This window comes from Panicum hallii, chromosome 8, assembly GCF_002211085.1.
Source record: "Panicum hallii strain FIL2 chromosome 8, PHallii_v3.1, whole genome shotgun sequence".
In the NCBI taxonomy this organism is placed as follows: domain Eukaryota; kingdom Viridiplantae; phylum Streptophyta; class Magnoliopsida; order Poales; family Poaceae; genus Panicum; species Panicum hallii.
Window position 1 is genome coordinate 35,187,417 of NC_038049.1, and position 15,438 is coordinate 35,202,854.

General features: G+C 38.3%; 2 non-coding genes across 2 annotated transcripts; one reads left to right on the forward strand and one right to left on the reverse strand.

Moving 5' to 3' along the window:
• Positions 1 to 11,213: 11,213 nt before the first annotated feature.
• TRNAT-UGU lies at positions 11,214 to 11,286 on the reverse strand. Its single transcript has one exon. It is a non-coding gene; the product is annotated as a tRNA-Thr (tRNA).
• A 1,708-nt stretch (positions 11,287 to 12,994) lies between these two features.
• TRNAF-GAA lies at positions 12,995 to 13,067 on the forward strand. Its single transcript has one exon. It is a non-coding gene; the product is annotated as a tRNA-Phe (tRNA).
• Positions 13,068 to 15,438: the final 2,371 nt, after the last annotated feature.

Here is a 15,438-nt window from a genome sequence, read left to right on the forward strand (position 1 = left end):
CTTCAGGGCAGAACTCAAGGGAATGTCCAGTGCGCCTCAAATGATTGTGTACCAATGCCCGAGTGGCCGCATTGCCATTTCTACAGATTAAACATTAATTACTCATCAGGTAATTACTCACCATGTTAGGTGAAGCACTAAACTGCAATATTTTCAAAAATAAAACTAATTTCACTACACTTATCAAATAAATGTAAAAAATTGAATAAATTCTTAGAATTACCATGAAAATATACTCATACTTACTGGCTATATTCAAATTACATCTTTGCATTCACATTCAACTTGACATTTCACATTCACTATTTCTAAACCCTAATTATTTTGACACTGTTCAGTTTGAGGCGAACACTCATCGTCCCGCGCCATATGGGATGCAATCAAGGTTCAAAATATTTATTTAGGCTCTATATGCATAAACCATCGAGAAGAAAAACAATCCTTGTTTAGGAACATATATATGTCGTTAACCTTGACCCTACAGTGATGAAACTACCATTTGGAGCAGCATTGATTTCTGCGACACCGTGTTCTAGACTAGGGTTCCCAATCTTCCGAAAGGTTCTGATAGCTCTCGATTTGGTGGAGTCACTACACAATTCGATCCGGCTTCCGAACAACACGTTCTGAATCCCGCAATCGCAGCACAACATCTCCTCTGGTTATCGACCAGCAGTGCTCGGTCGACCTCGCCAAGAAGGCTAATCCTTGCCTGTGAATTGAAGAACACAAGCAAGAATAAGGAAGAATGCAACCAATTTGCAGATGAATGATTAAACTCACGAGTTGGGGTCTCACAACCGATTAACGACGACACTGTTTGATGACAGATTGAATCTAAGCAAAACCTGAACCCAAAAGTAGCAACGGCTACTGAATAAAAACGAGTTAGGAGCATGCAAGTCCCCTGGACGCAACCCTAACGGGCTCCAACATGATACACGGGCCAGCGGCCCAAAAGATGTTGACGCTGCTCCTTGATAGATTCTGGATGTCCACTTGTTTCGATTATTTCCATCAACTTAGAAGAAATTCTGGTTCCACTGGACGGTGCCATTGGAAGCCTTATGAAATTCTGGTTCCAAACATATATAGAACGTCCAAATCCGACTCCGTATGTGGCCTGGGCGTCCAATTTAAGGCACACTGCTCCTGGACCCAAGCGAATCTTCTTCTCGCAAATGAGTGATGTCCTCATCATCCTCCGCCTCTTGAATTGGAGTCATCCTCGACTCAAGTGTATCTTCTTCTCCCATGTAAGGCTTCAGATCTGAAATATTAAAGGTAGAACTAACCCCAAACTCGGGAGGCAACTCAAGTTTATATGCATTATCATTAATCTATCCTTTCTCAGATGCAACCAAACTAAATCGCTCGGTTCAAGCTTAACTTCCTTTCTACCTTTACTACCAGCAATTCTATACTTTTCTTTCATCTTTTCAATGTTGTGCTTAGTTGTTTCATGCATTTGCAAAATAAAATCAGCATGTTCTTTTGCATCACTATGAATCCATTCACTAGTAGGCAAAGGCAAAATATCAATAGGAGCACGGGGGTTGAAACCATACACTACCTGAAAATGACTTACTTGGTTGTAGAATGTATTGCCCGATTGTATTCAAACTCCACATGAGGCCAATATTCTTCCCATATTTTCAAATTCTTCTTCAAAACAGCCCTCAACATGGTGCCTAAGGTGCGATTCACCACATCCGTTTGTCCATCCGTTTGTGGGTGGCATGTCACACCCTAAAATATTTAATTTTAGGATGTGAGTATCTTTTAGAATGTGTTCATCTATCTTTAGGATTTTTTGAGAATTTTTCCAGATTTTTCTGGTGATTATTCTCTTTTTCCATAGAGCTAAATCCATTTATTGGAAAGTTCTAAAAATCTATCTCTCGAATTCCAAGTATTTTATTTGGATTCCTCGTGTTCTAAAGTACCTCCCGAGTTTTCCTCGGAATTTTTGGGATTCTTCTAGATATATTTTTCCTGGTTTCAAATATTTATCAGGACTTTTCTAGATTTATTTTAAGCTTAAAAATATGTTCTGGAAAATATTTGTATTTTGATATCAAATTCTCATTATAGTCGGACCGAGCCGTATCTTTGTTGTACATCCTTTTAACTTTGTCCTCTCCGAATCCTTAAGATGCCCCATCGAGCTCCCGATTGTCTAACCTTTCTCCCCGATCAAGTCATGCTTGAAACGATACCTCGTGGCTCGTCTTCCGTATTTTTTCTGATGATGTTCAATCACCGTCAGCTCCAACGACTCGGCCTGATCCCTTCCTTCTCTTTTTCGCGCTCCCGAATAACTCGTTCATGTTCAACCAGTGCTATCAACCCATTTTCACGTTCGGCCCTCACCCGAACCTCTTTCGGCCCATAACCGAACTCGCTCGGCCACTGTCGTTTCCTCCTTTCTTTACCTCTTCCTTCCTCTCCTTGCTCGCTAAATTGTGGGGCCGCTTGTCAGCCCAATCTCGTTTCTCCCGTGGGGAATCCGGACTCAAGGATGAGTCCCAGCCCGATGTGCCTCCTCATCCCTGCATGCCAAATCCCAGGTCTCCGCGCCCCTATAAATTCTGCATCGCTGGCCCTAGCCTTTCCCCGTGCCCCCTTCTGCTCGCACTCTACCTCCCAGCGCCGCCTTTCTTCCTGTGCCCTACCCCTGCGAGCCCTCGCGCCCCTTGTAGCCAGCACTGCCGTCACCCTCCCCTGTGTCGCCTCTTGCGCACCCTTGTTGCCTCTATCCCCCGCGACGCACCTGCCCCAGAGAGCCGCCGTTGCCTTTCTTCCCCTGTGCCCTGCTGCCTGAGCCACGCCAGCTATTCCTCCTGTTGCCGTGCCGCTCCTGCCCCTGCGCACCCTACCCTTCTCCCAAGCCCCAGTTGCCTGAGCCCCTGCGCGCCCGAGGCCCTACTTTTCGTGCGCCCAAACCTGCAGCGCCGCTGCCGCCGTGCGCCAGCAGGACGCCGTCGCCCCCCTGCGCGCCTTGGCCCTATTCTTCTCCCTGTGACGCACCTTGCCTCACCCCTGCCCTTCCTCCTCCTACGCTCCTGCAGCACCGCCGCCACCAGAGCGCCGCCGCGCCTTGCATCTCCTGTGCGCCCGTGTCCCGCCCGCAGGCCCTGTGCTACCGCGCCGCCTCTATGCCATGCGCCGTCACCACCAACGCTGCCGCCCCTGCGCGCCCTTGCCCCACCCCTGATGCGCAGCGCTGCCGCCCATGAACAGACTCGCCGCTGCCTCTTCTCTGGTGAAATTCGACCACCACGATGCATCCCCGTCGTAAGTAAGGTATGGAATTGAATCCCCTCGTCATCCTCTTACATTTGCCCTGCTCCTTGCGACCTCCCATGCCCGGAATCGTCGGGAATTTGGGAAACAGTGGCCGCCGGCCACCATGGGGGCTGTCTCGAGCTTTATGCAATTTAGCGCCCTAAAAATGTTCTAATTCCTGCAGTTTTTCATGTGTCTTACAAAATTTGTAGAAAACCCCCTGGATCTATTACATCTTTTCAATCCAACCCCACCGTGGTATTTTTCAGATCTAACCCTAAAATTTTCCTAATTTGCAAGCACTATTTCCTGTGTCTTGCAATTCTTTGCTGCTAGCCCATGAAGTCTATAGGTAATTACGTATAGGTCCCTGCAACCTTGTTTCGTTTCCGCGTTTTAGATCCGTTTCGATCTGTTCTTTTTGCGTTAGTCTTCTAAAACCCTAAGTTATCATTTAGTAGTGCTGTTGTACCCTAATTCCTGTTTTTGAAATTAAATATAGATTTTATTTGATTAATATCCTCTCATCTAGCTTTTTCCAATTAAAATCCAATTAAGTCTTTACTTCGGTTTTCTTAATTAATGTTAATTTGATTTATATCAACTTAAATTTGTTTTAGTTATAATTTGTTTAGTTTAACACGAACCATAATGTTTGACGTTTAGATGCTCTCACCGGTTTCTTTTCTAATTAATTGTTTAATTAGGATAATTTGTACATAGACAATTATATATAAAATTTGATTAAGTTGTACCTCATCTTTATAAATGCAAATATAATATGAGTTAATTATAATTAGGGATATTCTCTTTTATACATTAGTTTTCTAAATTAAAATAAATGAAATCCTATCGTTCTTTTATTTCTTATATAATATAAATCTTCCGATAGCTGTTTCTTTTCAACCCTAGCTCCGTTTTTCGCGTTTCTTTTATTCTCGTGACCGTAGCAACAAGCCCTATCCTTTTGTATGCTCTTTTAAAGCTTTCCTTTTGTTTGGTGTATCTGTTCTTAGTTATTTTTGTTTGTTTGTTTGCTTGTTTGTTTGGGTCCGATGCTTGTGTGATGTTAGAAGGAGTGTGATCCAAGAGATTTGAAGATTTAGAGTTTCAAGAACAAGAGTTGAAGACTCTGAGCAGCTATTCTCTAAAAGAAAGTCAAGTGTTTTCTTGATCATTCTTTTCTTTTGGTCCTAATAATCACAGTAAATACAACTTTTTCTTTATGCATGCATGTGTCTTAATTTTGATGGATTCTAATTAAGGATATGCCTAGTCTTTATGATCATTCCTTGTCAACTTGGGTTTTACCTTTATGTTGGGTAGCTATTGCTTAGTTGCTATAACTGGTTTTGGTTTGGGAATAATTTATAACCATGATGACAACAATGATGATGTTACACCTGTTCTATCCATGTTCATGCGCTATGCGTTGTTAATACAAGATTATAGGTTTAATTGGAATATGGAGAACCACCCAGGAAAATAGTGCAACCATAATACTATATGGCTCTGGTCTTGGCTAATTAATTGGAGACACTAGCTTATGACGATCTTATCGAAAGGGTAAGAGGGGTTGCATCGTCCGGGTATAGATCGGTCCTCTTGAGGGTATGATATAGTCCTGGTTAAGGTGCCTGCCTCATTAGGGAGAGTTATGACCGCTTTGATTTGAAACCTTAGCGGATTGTCATAAGTTAGGGAGTCTTTGTAAAGGCCTCGTAGTGAATCCCTTGCCACTCACCTCGAAAGTGTTTAAGAGGCTAGCTACCTCGGGCAAATTGGGAGACACAAATTGCGGGTAAAGTGTACAATCTCTGTAGAATGAAAACTGATATATCAGCCGTGCTCACGGTTAAGAGCGGCTTGGACCCTCACATGATTAATGAACTTGACGATGAAATAAATTGTGGACCATATTTATGGTTGTGGTTATGCTTTTGCTATATCTCTTCTATTTCTTTTAATGTGGGTTTGGTATGAACTTATACCTTAGTAATCAGGCGCTAATAAAACTTGACCAACTAATATTGTTTATCGCAGTAAGCCAGTCAGCCTTTCCTTGCTTTTGGCCTTCATATCATATATTCCCAACACTTGCTGAGTACCAACCATAAGTGTACTCACACTTGTTATAATTGCTGCTTAGAGGAGAAAGTGATGTGAAGTCTTTTGAAGATGATGCTGAGTTCTAGGCCTACGCAACCCCGGTCGATTGCTTGTGAAGTTTGGAGTCTCCGTTTCCAGGATAAACTGTATAACTCTGATAATCTTTATAGTCTTTTAATTCTCTTTTCGTGATACTGTTGCTGATTATTCACTGATGAAGTCACTATATGTATGGAACTTGATCCTACCATACATATAGTTATGCATTCGGTTTTATCCTTTAAAATCGGGTGTGACATGACAAGTGGTAGAAAATAATAATTTGGTACCTAACTTGTTCCACAAAGTTCGCCAAAAATGACTTAAGAATTTTGCATCATATGAGCCTCCAAAATATCTTTAAGTCCATGATCAATACCCCAGTTAGTCCTATACATATGACCAGCGATCAGGAAAAGAATAGCAATAGCTAAATGATGGTGTGCAATATCGCTCAACCATAGACCCCCGGTTATTGGATCTAGTCCTCCGCGAAAACTAAGAAATTCTGCATATTTGGACCAATTCAAGGTGAAAAAGGGGGTTGCTCCTTCGGCAAAACTAGGATAAAGTTGAGCCAAAAGATCGCGATTCAAGATAAATTCATGAGGAAGTGGTATCTCTTTAAGATCAACCCCAGCGTCGAGAAATTGGTTAATCGGTAAAGATACATGGATTTGGTGTCCCGCCCAAGAAAGAGACCCAAGTCCTAATAACCCCGCTAAGTGGTGATTCAACATGGATTCTACATCTTGTAACCAAGCCAATTTGGGAGCAGCTTTGTGATAATGGAACCAACCAGCAAAAAGCATTAACGATGCAAAAATCAATGCACCGATTGCGGTACAATAGAGTTGTAATTCACTAGTTATTCCGGATGCTCGCCAAATCTGAAAAAACCTAGAGGTTATTTGGATTCCTCAGAAACCCCCGCCTACATCACCATTCAAAATTTCTTGCCCTACTATTGGCCAAACTACCTGAGCACTGGGTCCAATGTGAGTAGGTTCACTTAGCCATGCTTCATAATTGGAAAAACGGGCACCGTGGAAGTACATGCCACTCAACCAAAGAAAGATAATGGAGAGTTGACCGAAATGAGCACTAAAGACTTTTCAGGAGATCTCCTCCAAATCACCGGTATGACTATCGAAATCGTGAGCATCAGCATCTAGGTTCCAGATCCAAGTGGTAGTATCGGGACCCTTAGCTATTGTTCTTGAGAAATGCCCGGGTCTGGCCCATTCCTCAAAAGATGTTTTTACAGGATCCCTATCCACAACAATTTTAACTTCTAGTTCCGGTGAACGAATAATCATTAAGTCCTCCTCTTTCCGGACAAGACATACAAAAAGACCCGCCAACTGTCTTTTTATTGAATCTTTGAAAGATAGATATTATGATTAGTCCTTTTCTTTACTATCTACCGTCCTTCTATTTTTTTTTAGTTATTCACCGGAGCAATTATATATTGAAGTCAATCTGAGGCAAGTGTTCGGATCTATTATGACATAAGGATTAGGTGCCTAATGGACATTGGTTCTTCTGGAAAATTATTTCCCGACGTAACAAAAAAATATTTTTCTTTATGTTTTAATTTAAGAAGCTAGTGTATTTTTTTTGAGGGTATAAGCCCCTATTTACATCTACTTTCTTGAGTGAGCATAATATAGATTTTTTTATGCGATTCCAAACTCCAAGATAACTCATTAGAATTATTAATAAGACCGTCCTTATATATTAGGTAGGAATATTTAAATTGCCGCCTTTTATGTGCTTTATTACTTATGTTCCAGAGCCTATCCCTATTATTTATCCTTATGAAATATGATATAAAATTGAAGGCAGAAGAAAGGGATATAATGAAATTCTTGATTTGATCTTCTTACCTAAATTATTGATTAATGGATCAACAACCAAACCACCCATTTTATGGAAATGGAGAGTGGTCTTATTCAAATTCAAAGCGCTTCGTAATCTTCAACCAGTTCTGTGCTTCAATATAATTTCCCGGAGTAAGCGCTATAGCTTGTTTCCAATACTCAGCAGCTTGATCAAACCAAGCTTCCGCAATTTCCGAATCGCCCTGTAAAATGGCCTGTTCTCCTCAGTCGGAATAGGCAGTTCCTTCCCCTAGAACCGTACTTGAGAGTTTCCTACCTCATACGGCTCAGAAATTGCTATCTTAATTTCCCCTATATTAACTGAATTCGATTTCTCAAAAATAAATCCAATTTCTTCTTGGGTTAAGCAGAAGAAGTTAATTACCTAAGTTTCAAACCCTAATTTTGATCAATAATCAGTTTGATCTTTTCTCCCACCTTCAGAAGAATGAAGCATAGATAGACCTATATCCTTCGTTCCAATTTTCTGAAAGGTAACTAACTCGGTTTCGTTTCTTTCATATATGAAATTTCTATAGAATCCTCGAAAAAGACTTTTCCCATAAAAAAGAAAAAAGAACTTACTATCTTTGGGATCTGATACTACACCGCTGCTTAATCCCTTAGTGGTTTGGCTTTATTACATAAGCGGATTCCTAAATTTTGTCCCATATCGTGGTATAATGAAGCAGTTTTTTTTTAGTTGTATCGACCCAGTTGCTCACTAATTGATCTTTACGGTGTTTTCTCTATCAATTTCAGCTTTATCCATAGAGTAGTATAGGCTCTACTTTCTTCCTATTTTGATTCTCATAAAGTGTCCTTCCTTCCTACAGCTGATACGGTAAAATCGTTGTTTTGACGATCCCTATGTAGAAAGCCCTTTTTTCTAGTGTTTACTAGAAAATTTCCTCCTTTCTTTTTTTTCTTCTTTCTATAGTGGAGATAGTCGCACGTAATGACAGATCACAGCCATATTATTAAAAGCTTGCAGTAAGAGGGGGTTTCATTCTAGCGCCCGGAAATAATATTCCAAAGCCTTTGTATGCTCTCCATTGCTTGTGTGTATAAGGCCTATGTTATATAGTATATAACATCGATCATAGGGATCAATTTCTAGTCACGTAGCTTCATAATAATTCTGCAAAGCTTCCGCATAATTTCCTTCAGATTGAGCCAACATCCGTTACGGTCGTTCATTCTATTCAATTCCAAAAATCTCCGTTCCAAAGCCGTACATGAGGTTTTCATCTCATACGGCTTCTCCCTTATGTACATAGTACTAAGCGAAAAATCTATAGAGTAAAAATAGAATTAGTCCCATCTCATTATGGACCAAGGGGGCTGGTATTTTTCCAAGAAATCTCTAGCCAACCTTCCCCCAAGAGGTCTTTCTTAACACCAATGAATTCTATTAATGCTAGAGGAAAGCTCCAAGAATTTCTTTGTTCTCAACGCCTCCTATTTAGAGGAATTAGCCACTTCAACGACCTTTGATGGTTATAAGGGTATCCAAAGTACAAACCTGATGGTTGTTTGCTATCCTAACCATTCTTCCCAACCTTGATACCAATCAGGAAAGGGCTAATTTCTAACAAAGTTTTTCTCTTGTTGATTCCTATTTCGAGGTGTAGTGCTTTTCTCCCCTATGCTGCCTATTGGTACTAGTAGAGTCAGATTGGCCTATAATACAGAACCTATCCTGTAGGTGTAACCTTTCGCTCAATACTCCAATCTACAATTGAAGCATCTGAGGCCACATCAATCGAGGATACACGACGGAAGGAATTGTTAGTTCACCTCACCTTCCCCAAGCGTGGGTTTCCTTTACAAATTTTCTTCTCTCTATGCGAACCCCCTCTAAATTTCTCGTAAGAATGAGATGTAGGTAGGGCTAAAAAAAAGAAAAAAAGAGTCAAATCGCACCATCTCTATAATAAGTAAATGCCCTTTTTTCCCCGGAGGTTGTCGGAATTATTTGCAATAAAATATTGGCTACAATCGAGGAGGTCTTATCAATGAAATTTCCATTTATACGGGATCTAGGCATAATTCCCAACCCATTCTATATAGAATTCTTTTCATTCTATCACAAAATAACATAAAAACAAAACATTCGATTCTTATAAATCGACATATGCCCTAAATGGATAAGAGAGGTATGGGTTTTCCGCTCAGCTCAAATTGTCTTCTTTTCCTTCTGTTTGGACAAGAAGAGATATGAAATATTTGACTAAGACTAGATTTCATTCCACTTTCCTATTTCTCAACAACAACTTCTCTCATCAGCTATTTTGCGTTTTCAAAGTCATTAATTGCCCCATACCCTTTTTTATATTTAGATTGTATGGCGTAACGTACCTTATGCAAATAGAATTCTAGGGTTCCTTTATTTTCTTATGGAATAAGAAGAATTCTTCCATTCTCTTTTTATTTTTGTTTTCCCCAAAGAAAAACTTTTCAAGGGAGCGGAATTCCTAGTAAAAAAATACTAGATCCTTCCACTTAGATGAAAAGGAATTTTTCCCATAGAGCCGTGGAATCCCCGAGCCGTTGTGGCTGTACTGCAGGAATACGAAAACTCGCTATTCACTCAGTTTATTTCCATAATAAGATTATGGAGGAGAGATGGCCGAGCGGTTCAAGGCATAGCATTGGAACTGCTATGTAGGCTTTTGTTTACCGAGGGTTCGAATCCCTCTCTTTCCGTTTCTCTTAATTCATCAATGTTAGCAATCACAATGTATCAAATTAAATAACAATTTATTCCAGCAATAATACCTTTATTTATTAGAAATTCTCTATAGCAAATTACTGTGGTATGTAAAATACACATCGAGGAAATAACAAAAAAGAAAAAAGGATCCTAGGGTTAATCTATTTCTGCTAGGTGAACGGGAAAATACGAATTAAGAGCCTTAGGTCAATTTAGTTCGGGGAAAGGGGAAGGGGAAAAAATTCTATGAACCTTTCCTATCTAGAATTTAGTCTGGCAAGAGTAATATTCTACAACTAAGAACTCATTTACTTTGAGACCGACCCACTTCCTATCTAGAATTTTTTTTACTAGTCCTTTATATTGCAATGTGTCAACCGTCAAATGCTTTGGCAATTTGCCCGGATCGGATGAAGCAATAGAATTTTGAACCAGACGTTTTGATCGTTGGTTATCAATAATATCTCGGGGTTTGCAACGAAAACTTGGTATATCAACTATATGACCATTAACTAAAATATGTCTATGGTTAACTAACTGCCGGCCCCAGGAATGGTTGAAGCCATACCCAATCGAAAAAGTATATTATCCAAACACATTTCAAGTAATTGTAGTAAAACCTGACCTGTGGATCTTTTTGCTTTTCTAGCGATATGTACATATCTAAGTAATTGGCGTTCTGTCAGACCATAATGAAACCACAATTTCTGTTTTTCTTGAAGATGAATACGATATTGCTCTTTTTTCCCAGCATGGAATTTCTTTTTCTGATTACTTCCGGATTTAGGCGTTTTAATAGTGAGTCCTGGTAAAGCTCCCAGATGGCTTATTTTTCTTAAACGAGGCCCTCGACAACTGGACATGAAGACTCCTTTTTTATTGAAATTTCATTTTACACAATAAATTTCATTCTATTTACATTACAAAATACATCAAAATTCAAACTGAATTAAACTAAAGGATAAGCAGAGTAAAATCTACTAAAAGTACCACAAAAAATGAAGTACCACAAAAAATGGAATTTCATCAACATCCGGATTTTTTGTATATATATTATTTATTTTTATGCTTTGTATCTAGCAAAATTGTAAGGTAGAACGACATAAAAGACCCTGGCTTCCCTATTTAATTTAGAGAAAAAGAGAAATTCTTGTTCATGGAACATCGATAGAGAAAAAAGCCGACTATCGGATTTGAGCCGATGACCCTCGCATTACAAATGCGATGCTCTAACCTCTAAGCTAAGTGGGCTTACATAACAGAAATAGTGTAACAAATAGAAATAGATATAGGGAATATGTAAAATGTCAGATCTTAATTATTAATCTTAGTTATTAACTAGTTCGAAATTGGAAGTCCTACTTAGAATTAGTAAAAGAATTAGTAAAAAAATACTAGAATTTCATAAAGATAAAATTAGCTTGATATGCTTAACTAAATGATATTCTTAAATAGGATTCTACAATTTATTGAACTTTCTTTTTATTTCTCTAATTCGCAAATGGATTTTTCTATTCTAATAGAATCTATTCCAAATTCTATATTGAATTTGATTTCAGATATTTTCAATTTGATATGGCTCGGATGAATAATCTAATACATATAAAAGAAGAATATATATGAACATTATAGTAAAGAGAAAATGCCAAGAGATTAGCATTTTCATTCGATCATTATATACATTTTTGATTTGAGATATTTTGTTTTTTTATTTGTTAATAATTTAAGGATAAATAGTTCACTAAGGAGAAGATAGAATCATAACAAATGAAATTTCTAATTCAGATTAGAAAACAAAGAATGAATATCAAGCGTTATAGTATGATTTTGAATACTCTAAAAAAGGAAGGAGGAAGGCGGGAGAGAGAAAAACTTTTGGATATATTCATTCCGATTGAATTGCAAATATATCAACGATAGAATCAATTCAATTCTGAATTGCAATAAGCGAGCGGGCTCTCTCAAATAGAGATGAGCTGCTAGACTACGTCGAATAATCAATTCAATGATTCAAAAAAAACTAAGAGATGGATGAAATTATACAAGGAATCCTAGTTTCAAAGAAAAGGAAAATGGGGATATGGCGAAATCGGTAGACGCTACGGACTTGATTGTATTGAGCCTTGGTATGGAAACCTGCTAAGTGATAACTTCCAAATTCAGAGAAACCCTAGAATGAAAAATGGGCAATCCTGAGCCAAATCCCTTTTTTGAAAAAATAAGTGGTTCTCAAACTAGAACCCAAAGGAAAAGGATAGGTGCAGAGACTCAATGGAAGCTGTTCTAACGAATCGAAGTAATTACGTTGTGTTGGTAGTGGAACTCCTTCGAAATTATAGAAAGAAGGGCTTTATACATCTAATACACGCGTATAGATACTGACATAGCAAATGATTAATCATAGAACCCATATCATAATATAGGTTCTTTATTTTTTTAAATGAAATTAGGAATGATTATGAAATATCAAATTCTGAATTTTTTTAGAATTATTGTGAATCCATTCCAATCGAATATTGAGTAATCAAATCCTTCAATTCATTGTTTTGAGATCTTCAAAAAAGTGGATTAATCGAACGAGGATAAAGAGAGAGTCCCATTCTACATGTCAATACTGACAATAATGAAATTTCTAGTAAAAGGAAAATCCGTCGACTTTATAAGTCGTGAGGGTTCAAGTTCCTCTATCCCCAAACCCTCTTTTATTCCCTAACCATGGTAGTTATCCTTTTTTTTCTTTTATCAATGGGTTTAAGATTCATTAGCTTCTACTCTTTCACAAAGGAGTGTGACGAGAACTCAATGAATCTTATGCTATTCATTAAATAGATGATTTCTTTTTTATTTGATAGGATTAACCTGCCCATTTCCAAATTTAGAATGGAATACTTTATTGATTTTTTAGTCCCTTTAATTGACATAGATGCAAATACTATACTAGGATGGTGCACAAGAAAGGGTCAGGATAGCTCAGTTGGTAGAGCAGAGGACTGAAAATCCTCGTGTCACCAGTTCAAATCTGGTTCCTGGCGCAGAAAAAAAGGATCTACCGAATAGATATTGATACAAATATCTTGAGATGGATTGGGGTACATATTCATTAAAAATATAGATACTATAGAGTAAGTAGATAAATCTCTAAACACTTCTTTTTAAAAAAGGGTTAAAATCTCTGGTTATTTTCTTTCTGGTTCTTTTCTTTATGGTATAGATATAGAAAGAGGGGAGATTAGGTGCCCTTTTCTTTATTTTTGCATTTCTTATTAATTTTTTATGCCGCTATTCCAAAGAATTTTTTTTATTCTTGCTTATCCTACTTCCCTAGTTGTTCTAAGTAATCCGCACGGTACAAAGTTCGTGGTAGGAACTTCTTTGAGTCATTGTATTTTTATGTTCATACGAAGGAAATGAATATGTGATTTTCCAAATTGGAAAATCGAAATGAAGCCCTTTTTGTTCAGTCTATCTGGATCTTTTTGTATAATATAATAGGAATTAATTAGAATATAATAAGTATTTCGTTTCGTCTAGGAACAGAACATAAAAATATTCCTTGACTTGAATAAAATCTGGAGTTGTGTTGTATAAGTGAACATGAATTTATTATCATTCAATGAGCATGTTGTATTTCATAGAAATTGGGGGTTATATAGTCCTTACGTAAGGGCCAGCCTATCCAACTTTCAGGCATTAAGATACGTTTAAGACGTGGATGATTATCATAAGAAATTCCCACCATATCATAAGATTTGCGTTCTTGAAATTTGGCACTTCTCCAAACCCAGAAGACTGACGGGATTCTAGGATTATCTTTTTGGGCAAAGACTTTTATGCATACTTCTTCTGGGTTATCTATACCATATTGTATTCTCGTAAGATGATACACGCTAGCTAAAGATCCACCGGGTGCTACGTCATAAGCACATTGGGAACGTAAATAATTGTAACCATATACATATAAAATGACAGCAATGGAATCCCAATCCCCCGCTTTTATTTGTAAAGTCTCTATTCCTCGGTGATCGAAGCCCAAAGATCTATGAACCACCTCATGTTTGACTAGCCAATTAGATAACCAACCCTGCTGCATTGTCTTGATCTCTCCCCCTTTGTATAAATATTTCACATTTCAAATGCAAGTTTGAAAGATTGCACTGCTCTTTCTTTTTCTACACAAAAGAACCCCTCCTAATTCACTAATTTTTAGGAAGATATGGGACTTTTGGATTTGAAAAGAGTTTCAGAAGATATATCTAAAGTAGATGGTGATTGATAGAGCAATTCTTGTTCAAAGTTCCAGTGTGAGTACTGCGCCGAACATAAAGCTTGTGACGGGTAGTAAAAGATCTATTTTTCTTTTGACTTTGACACAGAGTTCGATCCTCAACTATTTCTCGCGATATCTAAAACAATAGTAGAAGGCATACCATGCAAACGTGCAATCTCTTTGAAAAAGAGGTCAGCAATATGGGCAGCATCATCACTTTTATGACATGGTATAAAATATTCCATCTTAGAAAATCGATCTACCACAACAAAAATGCTATCCCTCCCCCTCTTAGTCCGAGGCAAACCCAACACAAAATCCATAGAAATATCCGCCCATGGAAGAGGTATGTACAAACTATGTGGATTCAACTGAGACTTAGCTTCTTGACATGTAGTGTAGTGACTAACAAACCGCTCAACATCTCTCCTCATCTTTGGCCAAATGAAATGTGAGGCCAAAACATCTTCCGTCTTCTTAGCACCAAAATGCCCATCAATCCTCCTCCATGCGCTTCCTGCATCAACAAAAGACGAACGGAACCAACTGGTATGCACAAGTGGTTAGCTCTAAACACAAACCCATCATTGACCACGAACTTGTTCCATGTACGTCCCTCATTACAATTCAGCAAGACATCTTTAAAATCAGGGTCAAGCGTATATTATTCTTTAATTGATTCAAGTCCAAAAATCCGATAATCAAGTTGGGACAACAAAGTATATCGTCTAGCCAAAGCATCAGCAATTATATTATCCTTCCCTTTCTTATGTCTGATGATGTAAGGAAAAGTCTCACTAAATTCAACCCATTTAGCATGTCTACGGTTCAGATTGTTTTGACAACGATGGTACTTAAGCGATTCATGATCAGAATGTATAACAAATTCCTTAGGCCACAAATAATGACGCCACGTCTCTAATGAACGTACAAGAGTATACAATTCCTTATCATACGTAGAGTAATTTAGAATAGGACCATGCAATTTTTCATTAAAGTATGCAACAGGCTTACCATCTTGCATCAAAACACCACCAATGCCAATTCCACTAGCATCACATTCAAGCTCAAAAGTCTTACCAAAATTTGGAAGTTGCAGCAGTGGCGCGTGCTTAAGCTTGTCCTTAAAAGTGGCA